The sequence below is a fragment of the Mustela erminea genome, chromosome 13 (assembly GCF_009829155.1).
Source record: "Mustela erminea isolate mMusErm1 chromosome 13, mMusErm1.Pri, whole genome shotgun sequence".
In the NCBI taxonomy this organism is placed as follows: domain Eukaryota; kingdom Metazoa; phylum Chordata; class Mammalia; order Carnivora; family Mustelidae; genus Mustela; species Mustela erminea.
This window is the reverse complement of record NC_045626.1, coordinates 69267373-69281140: the sequence shown is the minus strand read 5'-3', so window position 1 is coordinate 69281140 and position 13768 is coordinate 69267373. Positions and strand designations below refer to the sequence as shown.

The window sequence follows — 13768 nt, the reverse complement described above, 5'->3', positions numbered from 1 at the left end:
GCCAGGTGCTGAGCCGAAGAGGGTCAGTTCTGACCTTGGACAAGTCATGTGTCTTTGGGGATCTCTGTCTCTTTACCTACAAAATGGATGGTTAGTGAGGCTTCTCACTGAGCTCCAGACAGCTCTGGGGCCTCAGTCGAACGAGTGAATATTTCTCGAGCTCCAGATTCCTCATCTTCAGCACCCCTGCTCAGGAACCAGAAGCATTACAGGATAATATATGGGAAGTGTGTAGTGCTGTGGGCGACCAATTCCATTCATCCCAGCACTGTGGTCAGGGAGTGCGGCCCAGCACTCATAAATCATCCTGCCCACAGCTCATAGCAGAGGATAGGACAGAATCATCCGCAGAAGGTCAAGCACCCAGGGTGTTTGAACAATGAAGGGAAGAAATGCTTTCACTTTTAAAACAACCTACCTCCACCGACACATATTTCCCTGAAATGCGGCACAGCAGCTGCAGAGGTCTGCATCCCTGGGAAGAGCTGCTCTCCCCTCGGCTGGGGACATGCCACTGGTGGGTGGAGAGGGATGAGTCATGGTCATCTTGGGGGAGGTTCTGTGTCAATCAGGACTCTGGGTGCTGGGACAGTGGCTCTGCCCCAGCTGTGGGCCTTCTGCCAAGCCCAGGACCTGGACACATTCTTGGAGCCCAGCCCTCAGCAGCCCGTGTCTGTCCCTGCTCTCTTGCCCCTTAGACACCTGAAACTTGGCCTTTTGAGCTTGCCAGTTTTATATTTGTGGCCTTAACTTGCTTGTTGTCTGAAATGGGCCAAAAGAAGGAACCACCTATCTCCAGGCCACAGTAGTTTTTATTAGATTAAAACATCACCCCCAGTAGACCTCTGCACAGTATGTGCTCTTGTATATTAACCTTTCAGAGGGAACGAACGTCATTCAAATGGCATAGTCCTACATGAACTCAAACTTCACGAACGAGGCGTGACAGTTCCCACGGAGGTTAGAGAGATTTGCAGGCGAATTATCGCAGTGTAAGGTAGGAGGCTGTCGCCGCTGGGGTGGGTGGGAGAGGGGAACGTCGTCAGGGAAGGCTGCTTGTAGGAGCGGAGAGCTGAGGTGGGTTTTGGAGGGACAGGAAGGGTTTGAAATATGGAGATGGAGGTGGGGGTGTGCAGGGAAGAAGGAAGACTGTCCAGGCGGTGGGGATGGGAATGGCTGGAGCAAAGGAACAGATGTATTCAGGGACCCTGGGGGTTCTCTGAGGCTGGGGGATGCTGTGTGCATTCCGGCTGCATCCTCCCTCAGCCCAGCAGTCCCCAAAGGGAGGTTGGAGGTCAATCTGGTAGGGGTGGCCCAAGATCTGGAGCTAGGGCCTCCATGTGGCTGGGCTCCTGGAGGGAGGACAGTAGCCAGAAGGGCTGACTGGTTCAGCAGCCAGAGCACAGAATCCCTCAGCCTGTCCCGGGAGGCCCAAGCCCCTTCGGTCAGCAGCAGAAGCCCCCACACAGCAGAAGGACCTACTTTTGGCCCAAGGACCTTGTATCTAATGGTTTGAGGACTTTAGTTAATTCGACCCCTTTGAGAAGGGGTTTGCTTAACAGCTGCCATTGGGCTCATCCCCCAGAAGGGCTGATTTGCCTGCACCCCTTCAAAGGGAAGGGAATTGCTTACACATTATTTCAAATTATGATGATTTGAAAGCAGTGAGGCACCATGTCCTGTCAGATCCCTATAACCCAATGATCTTTTCTCCAGTCAATTTGTATTCCCTGTTTTGCTTAGTGAAGACCCCCAGATTTCCTCCTGCCTATGTGTTTGGGGTTCCTTGTTTGAGTTTACTTATCCTTATTCATTACACTGAATTATGTCATGTTGAATAGGCCTCGAGAGATCAGAAGCACAGAGCCCTTACAAAAATGACACTGACATAGTTGTCGATTCTTTCTTTCCGCTATGTGGGGGAAAAAAGATTTTTCTTTTAACCTTTTTGTAAATAATCACTAAAGAAAATGGACTTCAGCCAAAAATTGGTCGGGCTTCTCCAAGTACGCAGCGGGAGCTCAGACTCCCTAGATGATGTTTGTTCAGTTAATGCTCCCTCCGTTTATGGTGCTTTTTATTGTTGACACCAGGCTCCTTTTCTGTGAAAGCAAGCAAGCAGTCCAGCAATGTGAGGTTGCTTGAAGCCGAGATGTTCCTTAAAAGAGTAAAGTGCATGCATTTGTCACCAAGGGCTCTTGATTCGTATCCTTCTGTGTCCCCGGGACTGAGCTGTGCGTGGGGAACTGAGATGAACAGGCCCAGGCCTGGACCCAGCCTTGGAGGAGCTCTCTGGTGTGGATTGAGAGTAGGCTGCTGGGTGCCCCTGACCCTCCGGAGGAAGAGATGAGCTACGCCTGAGGTGTCCCTGAGGCCCAGGACACAGGGATACCTACCCAGAACCCAATGTGGGAAAAGGGACCTGGCGGTGGACCCAGCAGCCACCCACCTCAGGCCAGTACTCCCACAAGGAGGGGGCAGAGGACATGGGATGGGGGGGGTAGGCTGAGCACCCCCATCAGAGGGGGCAGGTTGAAGGGCCTTCCACAACAGAACAGTGGAAGAAGGGATTATGGGACAGGGCCATTCAAGAACATTCTCACTGGAACTGAGAGCAACAGCAGGCATGGATGTGGGGTCCACCATGATGGTGTACTTTGACCCCTGCCCCTCGTGGACTCTAGGCCACGTGGCTCCTCCCTCCCTAGACTTCTCCCCCTGCTCCTCACTCACACCCTGACCTGTTTTGTGGCCAGCCCTGCTCCCCTTCCCCTGTCCTTAGTTCTTTCTTGGAAGCTTTCTTTCAGCCTCCCTCATGGAAGCCTGCCTCTGGTGCTCACCAGCCCCAGGTATGGCTGACTCTTTTACCTGGAGCTGTTCTGCAGGTCTCCTGCTACTCACCTCTGACCTCCTGCCACTTCACTGGAAGAGGGGTGGGGGGAGGGTCTAGATGACCTGTCCAGCCCTGGCATCATCTTTGTTCATCTCCTAAGGCTGTCCCCTCTGTCAGTTCCCACCTCTAGGAAGCCTTCCACTGACGTATTGCCATTGCTAACTACGTCTTGTTCCCCCCATCACTGATCGTCCCCACATCTGCCTTCAAGCTCCTGAAGGTCCTTGACCTCTGTTTTTTTCTGTCCATCCAGCCTCCCACTGTGCAGCCTTCCCCATGGGTCTCCTGTGTGGCCCCTACCTTGCCAGGCCCTTCTTGGCTTCTTGACCTTGCCAGGCCCTTCTTGGCTTCTTGACCTTTTAGTACAACCGACCTGCCAAACCCAAGCTGTGATCATCCTGCTTGTGTCCTCCCGTGGGCCTCTGCCCAGCTGCCATGGAACTCTGGAGACAACGTCTATACCTGTGTAAACCACAGCCATTGAATGGTCATGCTTTCTGCTCCAGGCAGTGTGCCAGGCCCGGGGATCCCGAGAACAGCCAGAGCGCAGAGCTCTAGGAGGCTGGTCACTGGGGCCTCAGGTGAAGTCTGGGGAAGCTCATCAGGGGAACTTCCAGCAGAGATGGAGATGGGCAGGGACTCATGTCACCAGAAAGAGCAGAGCCCACCGGCCTTTCAGGACAGTCTTTCCTTCGTCTCAGATTTACAAGATTTTCCTCTTGTGTTATTAGACGAATCTGTGTGAGGAAGTACATGGAGTCTTCTGATATTTTGATAAGGAGACAAGCGGTCCCGGGACTGGATGACTTACTCTTTCAGCAGCTTCTGAAATGTGGGCCTCGTTTGACAATGGAAGGCTTTATCTGATGTCTGCAGCTGCCATCTGGTGGCTGGATGAAAGCCCTTCTGAGATTGTGTTGTGCGTGCTGGGGCGGCTTGCATGTGTGCCTTTGCTCACTCGCTTGTCTTTTTTTTTTTTTTTTAATTTATATTTTATTTCTTTATTTGACAGAGAGAGACACAGTGAGAGAAGGAAAACAAACAGGGGAGTGGGAGAGGGAGAAGCAAATTTCCCGCAGAGCAGGGAGCCCGATGCGCGAGTCGATCCCAGGACCCTGGTCAGGATCATGACCTGAGCCGAAGACAGACGCCCAGAGACTGAGCCACCGAGGTGCCCATCACTTGTCTTTTTAAAAAGGTCCCTGTGGGGTCATCAGAATGTGGTACCTTTGGGGAGAAGAACACAATCAGGAGAATGGATTTACATCTAGGTAGCCCCCGGAGAGGGGCCAGTGACCAGGCCAGGGTCATGCCCATCTCCAGCATTTGCCTCCTCCCCGCTCATTCATCCAAATCTTGGCATCTTGGTGCCCCTGCTGGGATTGCTTCCCATCATCTCAGCCCTCAGTTTCACCAGGGCCCTCAGCGGTGGAGCTTGTCCCCAAGTTCCAGGGTCTTGTCCTCTGGCCGGCACACCCTTGTGTCTTCAGCTGTGCCTTGGTATCACAGATCCCATCTGCCTTCTCCACAGAGCTCCCTCTGGATCCTGGGGCGCTGGCTCAGTAATTTGAAGTCAGAGTCTGACTCCTTTTTGGCTGCCACAGCACTTACCCTCTCAGTACACTTCTAGACCTCTGGCTCCTCCTCTAGCAGCTGCCTTCCCTTTTCTTATTCTCCCTTGCTTGACTGGGCCCAGTATCTGTCCCCCAATCACTACTGAGAGGGGTCTTCCTCCCTCGCCTGATTGCCCAGCTTCCATCACACCCACATGTCCTCCGCCAACCCATGGGGCAGCCTGGGAACCAGACAGCCCTGGGCTTGAATCCCAGCTGTGCCATTCACTAGCTGGGTTACTTCAGCTAAGTCGCTTGACCACTCTGTGTCTCTGTTTCCTTACCCTGAAAGTGTGTTTATTGATAAAGACCTCTTAAAGTTGTCGAGAGGAATAAATTAAATCATATTACAAACTGCTTAGCTCAGCAACTGGAGTGTGATGGCTGCTCATTTGACAGTAGGGAGGCTGTCGCTCTTTTGGTAATGACCCTTCAGTTCTGCACATTCTGCCTTCAGGCAGGAAGTAGGGCCCCTTCACTGAGCCAAGGTACGTATGACACACAGCCAAGTTCTGGGGGCAACCTCTCTCAACCACAGAAATCAGCACACCCTCAAACCTAGGGCTTCTGCTGGGCCTTTATCAGTGTCTGTCCCCCCAGTGTGGGTCCCCTGACAGCTTACTTTCCTATCTTCCAGTGGCTCTTGAAGTCCTTGCCACTCTACATACCCTCATTACCCCAGCAAAGCACCTTGCCTCCTTCTCATTCCATAGAACAACACACTCAACCTTCGGGACCACCTCAGACTTAGCCACCTCCAGGCATCCACCGCTGTGTGATTCCAGGGGGACCTGGTTCTGCAGCTATTCTCCTGTCTCCTGTCTCCCCTGTTCCTCCTGACCCACTGCCCACTGCCTCAAAATCACCCTCGTGGTAGTCTTAGGTGACCTTCCAGATGTGGAAGTGGGACCAGTTGTAAACCCCAGTGTCCTGCCCTCCTTCACCTCTCAGCTGTCATGCGATCCCGAGAGTCCCAGCCCCGAGCAGTCTTGCATCTGCCTGCTGCCCTTCATCTGTATGGCCTCCCAGATTCAGGACTCCAAAGTCTTCCATTAGAGACTCCTCAATAGCCAGATGAGTCTTCTAAATGGCAATTCAGCTTGATTCTAGTCCTCAGGAGGATGAAGTGAGAGCACTTCACTTTGTGCATCTAGAAAACCTGCACAGAATGCGTGGGGCAGCTATGTAAGCACCCTGGACATTAAATAGCCACAAGTAGAGTGGAGGAGACCATAATCTGAAGTAACAATGAACAGGTGGTAAGTTTACAACTTCTTTCCTTCCAGTCTGGACTTGGGGGGGACCCATGAGAGAGAAGGCAGAGAGAGCTCCAGGACAAGCCTTCTTGTTCAGGCCCAAGGAGCAGGAAGTTCTCTTGGCAATGATAGTAGCCGTGAGGGGCTGCAGGTGCTTAAAGCTTTGAGGGAAACCCTCCCCTCCAGGAGAAAGAGCTGTGGTCCCAAGGAGGTGAATGAGAACCCCTGTTGCATTATTCTCTTTCTCTTCCCACACTTGGCCCCAGATGTGTGTGCAATGATGGGAAATGGGCAGTGGAGATTAGTAAATAAAGCCCAGTCTTGGGCCAGAGGACAGAAAGAAGGAGCCCTTGGGAACTGGAAAATACCAAGATATCGCAGAGAGGAGCTTGGGAAAGTGACCCTGTGAAGTTGTTTATGAACTGCTAGGTTCACGTCCAAGCTGCACGTGCATGAATCAGATCCTAAACTGCATACTTGGAGAACTGAACTAAAAGCCACATGAACTTCAAGGTCCCGATGGCCACTGACTGGCACATATGAGGGAGAGATTCATGTAGCACTGCAAAGGCATTGGAAAGGGAACTGGTAATGAAACCATCACCAGGGGAAGGTTGGTCAGAACTTGTGGCTTGAACCCAACTAGGTCAATTGCCTGCTAAAATGAAAATATCAGAGTACCCACATCAGGAATGAAATGAAGGAATGAAAGAAGCAATTAGCAGTATAAATTCCATGGACATAAAATAATAATAAGGGAATGCTACAAGTAACTCTACCCACAATTCTGACAACTTAGATGAAATAAATGGATTCTTCAAAAGTCATAAACTCCAAAATGCACCGAAGATCAAGTATATAACCTGAATAATCCTATATCATTAAAGAAATTGTATTCATTGTTTAAAACCCTGCAAAAAAAAAAAGAGAGAGAGAAAAGAAGAAGAAGAAATATTCAGGCTCAGGTGATTTCATTGGTGAATTCTACCAAACATTTGAAGAAGTAATAACACCATTTGCACACAACCTCTTCCAGAAAATAAAAAATGAAGAAACACTTCCCAGTGCATTCCCCTGATAGCAAACAGAACAAAGCTAGTACAAGAAGAGAAAAATTAAGACCAATATTTCTCATGAGCATAGACGAAAGAGTCCTCAACTAACTATTAGTAGCTTGAATACAGCAATATATAAGTAGAATAATACACCATGATCGAGTGGAATTCATACTAGTTGTGCAATGTAGGTTCAGTATTTGAAAAGCAATCAGTGGAATCACCGTATTAATGGTCTAAATAAAAACTACATGATCATGTCAATTGATGCAGAAAAAACGCTTGAAAAAATTTCAGTATCATTCATGGTAAAAACGTTCAGCAGATATGCCTGGGTGGTTCAGTTGGTTAAGTATCTGCCTTTGGCTCTGGTCACGATCCCAGAGTCCCGGGATCAAGGCCCACATTGAGCCCCACATCGAGCCCCACATTGGGCCCCTTGCTCCGGGGAGCCTGCTTCTCCCTTTGCTGCTCCTCCTGCTTGTGCTCTCTCAGTCAAATAAGTAAATCTTAAAAAATAAATAAAAAATATATAAACAAATACAAACGTTCAGAAAACTGGGAATTCTTCCAAGTGAAGGAATTTTTCCACTTGTTTAAGAACTTTAGTGGTGAAAGACACCTAGGATCATCAACAAGGCAAGGAAGTCCATTCTCACAACTCATATTCATCCTCAAACTAGAAGTCCTAGATAGCATAATAACGTAAGAAAAAGAAACCAAAGGCATTCAGATTAGAAAAGAAGAAACAAAAACTTATCCCTATTTGCAAATGACATGATGGCTATGTAGAAGACTCTATGAAATTGACTCTCAGAATAAGTGAGTTAGCAAAGTTACAGGATACAAGATCAATACACAAAGACCAGTCATATTTCTTTAAAGAAAAAAAAAAAACTTGAGAGAGTGAGTATGAGTGGGAGGGGGGCAGAGGGAGAGCAGACTCCCCACTGAGTGGGGAACGCGACGAGGCACTCCATCCCAGAACCTGAGGACCATGACCTGAGCTGAAGGCAGACACTCAACCAACTGAGCTACCCAGGCATCCCAAAGACCAGTCGTATTTCTGTGTGCCTGCAGTGAGCCTTTAGAAACCAAAATTTAAAAATATATATTTGTAAAGTACCCCCATGAAATCTGAAGTATAAATATCACAAAACTTATATAGCATCTGTATGTTGAAAACTATAAAATTCAGATAAAAGACCATGGATCAGAAGACTCAACAGAGTAAGGATGTCAGTTCTTTCAAAATGGTCAATGGATTTAATGCAATTCCAATAAAAATCCTGTAGCAAGACATTTTTTTTCAATGTATACAAGCTTATTATAAATTTATATAGAAAGACAAATGAACTAGAATAGCTAAAACAATTTTGAAAAAAAGGGATAAAGTTGGAGTAATTATCCAAAGTTAAGACATTATAAAGAAGCCGTAATGAAGATAGTGTTGTGCTGGCAAAAGCTAACTCAAAATATAAAACACAAAACTATAACACCTTTAAAAGAAAACATAGAATACTTTTGTGACCCAAGGTTAAGAAAAGAGTTCTTAAATATGACATCAAAAGCATAATCCATTAATGAAGAAAATTGATAAATTGAATTTCATAAAGAATGTGAAGCTTTTACTCTGCTTCCTCAAAATGAAATACTTCAATATAAATCTAACAAATTTCATCCAGGATCTGTATGCTAAAAATTACAAATTGTTGATGAAAAGAAATTCACTATCTGAAGAAATGGAGAGACATACCATGTCCATGGGCCGAGAGACTCAACATAATAAAGATGTCAGCTTTCCCAGAATTTATCTACATGTTTAATGAAAATCTTAGCAAGATGTTTTATAGCTTACTCTAAATTTTTTTTTAAGATTTTATTTATTTATTTGACAGAGATCACAAGTAGGCAGAGAGAGAGAGAGAGAGGAGGAAGCAGGCTCCCCACTGAGCAGAGAGCCCGATGCGGGACTTGATCCCAGGACCCTGAGATCATGACCTGAGCCGAAAGCAGCGGCTTAACCCACTGAGCCACCCAGGCGCCCACTTACTCTAAATTTTATATAGAAACACAAAGGAACTTGAATGGCTAAAGCAGTTTTGAAAAAGAATAAAGTGGAAGAAATCACTTTACCTGATGCTAAGACTTACTGTATAGCTAGAGTAATAAAGGCTACATGATGTTGGTGGAGGAACAGAGGCCTATAAATCAATTTAACAGAATAACCAAAAATAAACACAGATACACCAAACTGACTTTTTGACAAAGTACCTTGATGCTGGAGTCTTTGGACGTCCATAGACAAACAAACAAACAAACAAACCACTTCAACCTAAGCATCAAATGGTATACAAAAATTAATTCAAAATGGAGCACGGATTTAAATGTAAAACTATAAAACTTTTAGAAGAAAATTTAGGATACTTTTGGGACCTAGCGCTAGATGAAGTGTTCTAAGACATGTCTAAGATATGAGAAGCACACTCCATAAGAGAAAACATTAATAAATTGGGACTTAAAATTTGAAGACTTTGGCATTGCAAAAGACCCTATCAAAAGGATGAAAAGGCAAAGTACAGGCCGGGAGAAAATATTTGCAAATATGTAATGAAATGCAAAAACTCAACAATAAAAGGACAATCTAAATATAAATGGGGAAAGAAACAAACAGATAATTCACTGAAGTGAAGATACAGGCTGCAAATAAGTACATGAAAAGGTGATCATTATCATTAGCTATTAGAGAAATGCAAATTAAGATCATTATGAGTGATTACTACACACTTATTAGAACAGCTGAAATAAAAAATAGTGATGATACCAAATGCCGGCAAGGATCTGTCCTATACACGGCTGGTGGGAACATAAAATGGTGCAGCAACCCTGGAAATAGTTCGGCAGTTTCTGACAATACTAAACATGCAAGGACCACATGACCCAGCAGTCACAACTGTGCACCTTTATCCCAGAGAAATAGAAACAAGTTCACACAACAGCCTGCTCCCAAATGTTCAGAGCAGCTTTGGCCTTTTTTTTTTTTTTTTTAAAGATTTTATTTATTTATTTGACAGAGACAGAGGGAGAACACAAGTAGTGAGGAACAGCAGAAGGAGAGAGAGAAGGAGGCTTCCTGAGGATCAGGGAGCCGGAAGCGGGACTCGATCCCAGGACTCCAGGATCATGAGCTAAGCTGAAGGCAGAGGCTTAACCAACTGAGCCACCCAGGCACCCCTGCAGCATTGGTCTTAATGGCAAAGTACTGGAAACTAACCAAGTGTCACCAGCTGAGCAAACTGGTCCACAACACAATGAAGAACCACTCAGCAATGACAATGAATGAGTGACCCATACATACAGCAACTTGGATGAACCTCAAAGGGATTATGCCAAGTGAAAGAAGCCGTTCTCGAAAAGTCATATGACTCCATTTATCTAACATTCTGGAAAAGGCAAAAACTCTAGAGATGAAGGCCAGATCAGGGATTGCCAGGCGTGAGGGGTGGAGGGAGGGTGTGGTACAAAATTATAGCATGAGGAAGTGTTTAGAGGGTGATGAAGCTGCTCTGTGTCCCAGTGGAGGTGTGCTATGAAGCTATACATGTGTTAAAATGCATAGGACTGTACAACAAGAAAGTAAAATTTGCTGTAAGTTAATTTGAAAACAAAAGGCAATTTTGACTCACATTCCTTCTTGCACTTTCCCCTGCCCTCCAGATCTACCCGGCTTCCCCTCTCCTCATCAGCACACTGTCCTTCTGCCAAGGCACGCTGAACCTCTTACCTGCAACCCCTCTTCCCAAGCACCCACCCCTTTCCCACACCCTGTTTTTCCTTAGGTCTTCTTCTCCTTCCAGAAGGGAGCCATTCTGGAAACTTCCCTGAGCCAGCTCCTTGCCTGGGCTAGGTGCTTGCTCTCTGCATCTTGGCTTAGCTCCTAGGGCCCAGTAGCTAGTGCTTAGTGTGAATATGGACTTCTCAGAGCCTCAGATTCCCATTTGTCTCAGAGCCTCAGATTCCCATTTGTCAGGGTCCTTGCAGTTCCAAGATTCCTAGGCCAGTGGAAGCAAGCTTCCCTGGGTTCAATCCATACCTGCTGTGTGATCTTGGGCAAGTTGCTTGCTGTCTTTGCCCTCATTCTCTCCAATGTAATGTGGGCTTAATAACAGACCCACCTCTTAGAGGTAATAACCTCTAAGATTAACTTAGAGAATGCATGAGAAATAATTTAGCACTTGATTTGACAAATGCTCAAGAACAATTAGATGTAATTATTGATAATAGCCATTTTAACTTTACAGCAGCTTTAAAGTAATATAGGTTCCCAGGTCTCCCTGCCCTGATAAATCTGAATGAATGGGAGCAGTACTGGGTGGGGTGGGGCGGTGGGCGGGTGGGGAAGGGCACCTGCATTAAAAAACAACAACAACAAAAAAATACCTCCTTAGGTACAAGTGCTAGATTTTGCAAATAGAAATACAGGTTACCCAGTTTAATGTGAACTTCAAGTTCATAGCAATAATGTTTTAATATCAGTATGTCCCATGTAATAGTGCAGACATATACCAAAATTTATTTATTATGTATCTGGAGTTCAAATGTAAAGATTGTCCTGCATTTTATGTCTCTGTATTTGACTGTATCCTGGGGGATCTTGACCATCAACCTGCTTGGGAACTGTCCCCCTGACTCCCTGGGTAGGGCCCAAGGTTGAACCTCCCAGTCAGAAAATAGTGCGTATTTTTTCACTTGACACAGGGGGGAGCTAGAGGATGGTTGTTCATTTTCTTTGTTCCTAAAATCTTAAGGAAGCAGAGACAGGTTGGCAGGCCTGCAACTTACCTCTCAGTACTAGTGAATCATTTTCAGAAGCTCTGCGGGTCTACATCCCAGTGGGGCTCTGAGAGGCTATAAGAAGTGAACGCAGAGCCAGACACCTCTCTCTCTCTTGGCCTTACTTGCAGGGGGACTGATCCCGGCCTTTAGGAGCTCCCTATCTTCTGCCCTGCTTCCCCAGACTGGCCTACTCTCACATTGATGTCATAGCCCTATTCTGACATCACAGCCCTGTGCTCCGAATTATCCCAGGCAGCCCAGATTCTGCCCTTAGAACAACCAAGGCTGGCATTTGAGCAGGGGGTCAGGGGGTTTTGGGTGGCCGGTCGCCCTAGGGGTTGACCCTACAGAGCATCTGGGCAGCCTGCCATCCAATTGCTCCGAAATGAAAATCCTCTAAAAGGTAGGACTTCAAAGGCTTTCCCTCTGTCCCTGTTGGCTGTGGTTCCCAGAGCTGGAAATAAATTCCTGGGGAAGGTGGATTTGTTCTGGTTCTGTAAACAGCTCCTGGAATACCTGCTGCCTTTGTGCCTGGAGATGCAAGGACCCTGGAGAAATGCGGGTCTCTCCTTGGTCCACTCAATGCTCTTCTCTTCCCATTTGAAGGCATGGCTTCCTGAAATGTGGAGTTCCTTACGCGTTGTGGGGGAGTTGTCCCTTAGCGCTCGGAGAATGCCTGCGCGTACTAAATCTGTAGTAGGTTCTTCTGTGGCCACCTCCTCTGTCTTCAGTCCCTAGAGGCTAGGTGGGGACAGGGCTGTACCCTTCTCAGCACAAAGGGAAAAGGTAGCCCGCTCAAGCTATTAGCTCTCAGATCCTTCAGTCCCAAAGAGGAAGATCCCATCTGCCTAGCTGGCCAGAAGGTGTAATGAGGTCTCTTGTGAGCTTATTAAGTTAGTAAAATATAGACTGGCATTGGTTCAACAAGACACACACAAAAGAAAACCCTGAATAACTTCTCTTTAACTCTGGTAGGTGGGCATGAAGTCCCCTGGGATGAGCACATTAAAAAGTCTTAGGGGAGGACCACCAAGATTCTGACGTGATGGTCATGTGGTGCCCGGGGACCCCACTTTTAATAGGTGTTCCATAAAGAGTTCATGCTGGCCCTCCGTGGATCTCAGGTTAAGAAATGTCATCTGTTCAGACTCCCTGGATTCCTTGCCACAGCGGGCTGGCTTCCCCCATTTCTAAATTTCATGGTTTCCGTTGAATGGGGATTTAATTCTAATTTACTCCCGTGTAATTATTTAATGCACTGGATATAGAGAGACAAAAGAGGCCGTTAGGGTGAGCACCAGGTGCATTCGTATCCGAGTTCTTGGCCCCTGTCTTCCAGGTGTAGGCGCAGCCTTTTTTCTTCCTGACAAGAGGCCTTGGGTCTGCACTGGGAGTGATATACCCTTTACTAATCAGACTCTCGTCGTCGCGGTCCTCACCTGAACTGTCACAGTGGGGATATGGGTGTGAATTATTGGCTGTTGACCTTGACAGTGGTGAAGCGTATTGCTGACTGCAGGATTGCCTTCGGTTTCCATGGCTGCCCCAGGATGAACATTCCACGGTACCCAGTAAGTTGCTCGTCGATAGGCGAGCAGCTCAAGGTGGGTATTCCTTCCCCACTTTGGCTGTGAATTCAGGCTTCCTTGAGAATGCCACACAGACTTCTGACCGAATCAACACATCTGTGCCTCGTTTGGAAAGGAGGTCGGTTTCTGGCTTGGAGCTCTCTGGGTGAGGCAGTCTCCCACGTCCAGGTATCCAGGCCTGGAGCCCCTCGTGGTCTCAGTGCTTTTGTCTATGCTTCTTATTCCGATGGGAGGGGGGACGTGTCCTGGCCCTTGGTCCTTTGTCAGCAAGTTGTGGGACAGAGGGGTCGGCCTCACCCAAACCCACCAACGAGTGGATGGATTGGCCTCTCTTTCTCTGAAACTCTCGTCCACCCTGACCCACACCTGGGCCACCTCACTCAGTAGGGATGACAGAAGAACGGAGGGAGCTGGTACCCCGTCAGGGATGCCAGGACAGGAAGCTGGGCTCACTCCATCGTATGTGGCCAAGGAAGGGGAGGCCCTGACTGCCCACCCTGCTGTGGGAGAGAGAAAAGCTAGGGCC

General features: G+C 47.3%; 1 protein-coding gene and 1 long non-coding RNA gene across 4 annotated transcripts in view; one reads left to right on the top strand and one right to left on the bottom strand.

Annotated features, from left to right (window-relative positions):
• OSBP2 (oxysterol binding protein 2) overlaps window positions 1-13768 on the top strand; it is a 160356-nt gene that overhangs the window by 42171 nt on the left and 104417 nt on the right. The gene's annotated exons all lie outside the window — the stretch shown is intronic.
• Window positions 4033-11835, bottom strand: LOC116571424. The gene is made up of 3 exons (XR_004277884.1): window positions 11660-11835; window positions 5451-5665; window positions 4033-4120 (listed from the first exon to the last, which is right to left on the bottom strand). It is a non-coding gene; the product is annotated as an uncharacterized LOC116571424 (long non-coding RNA).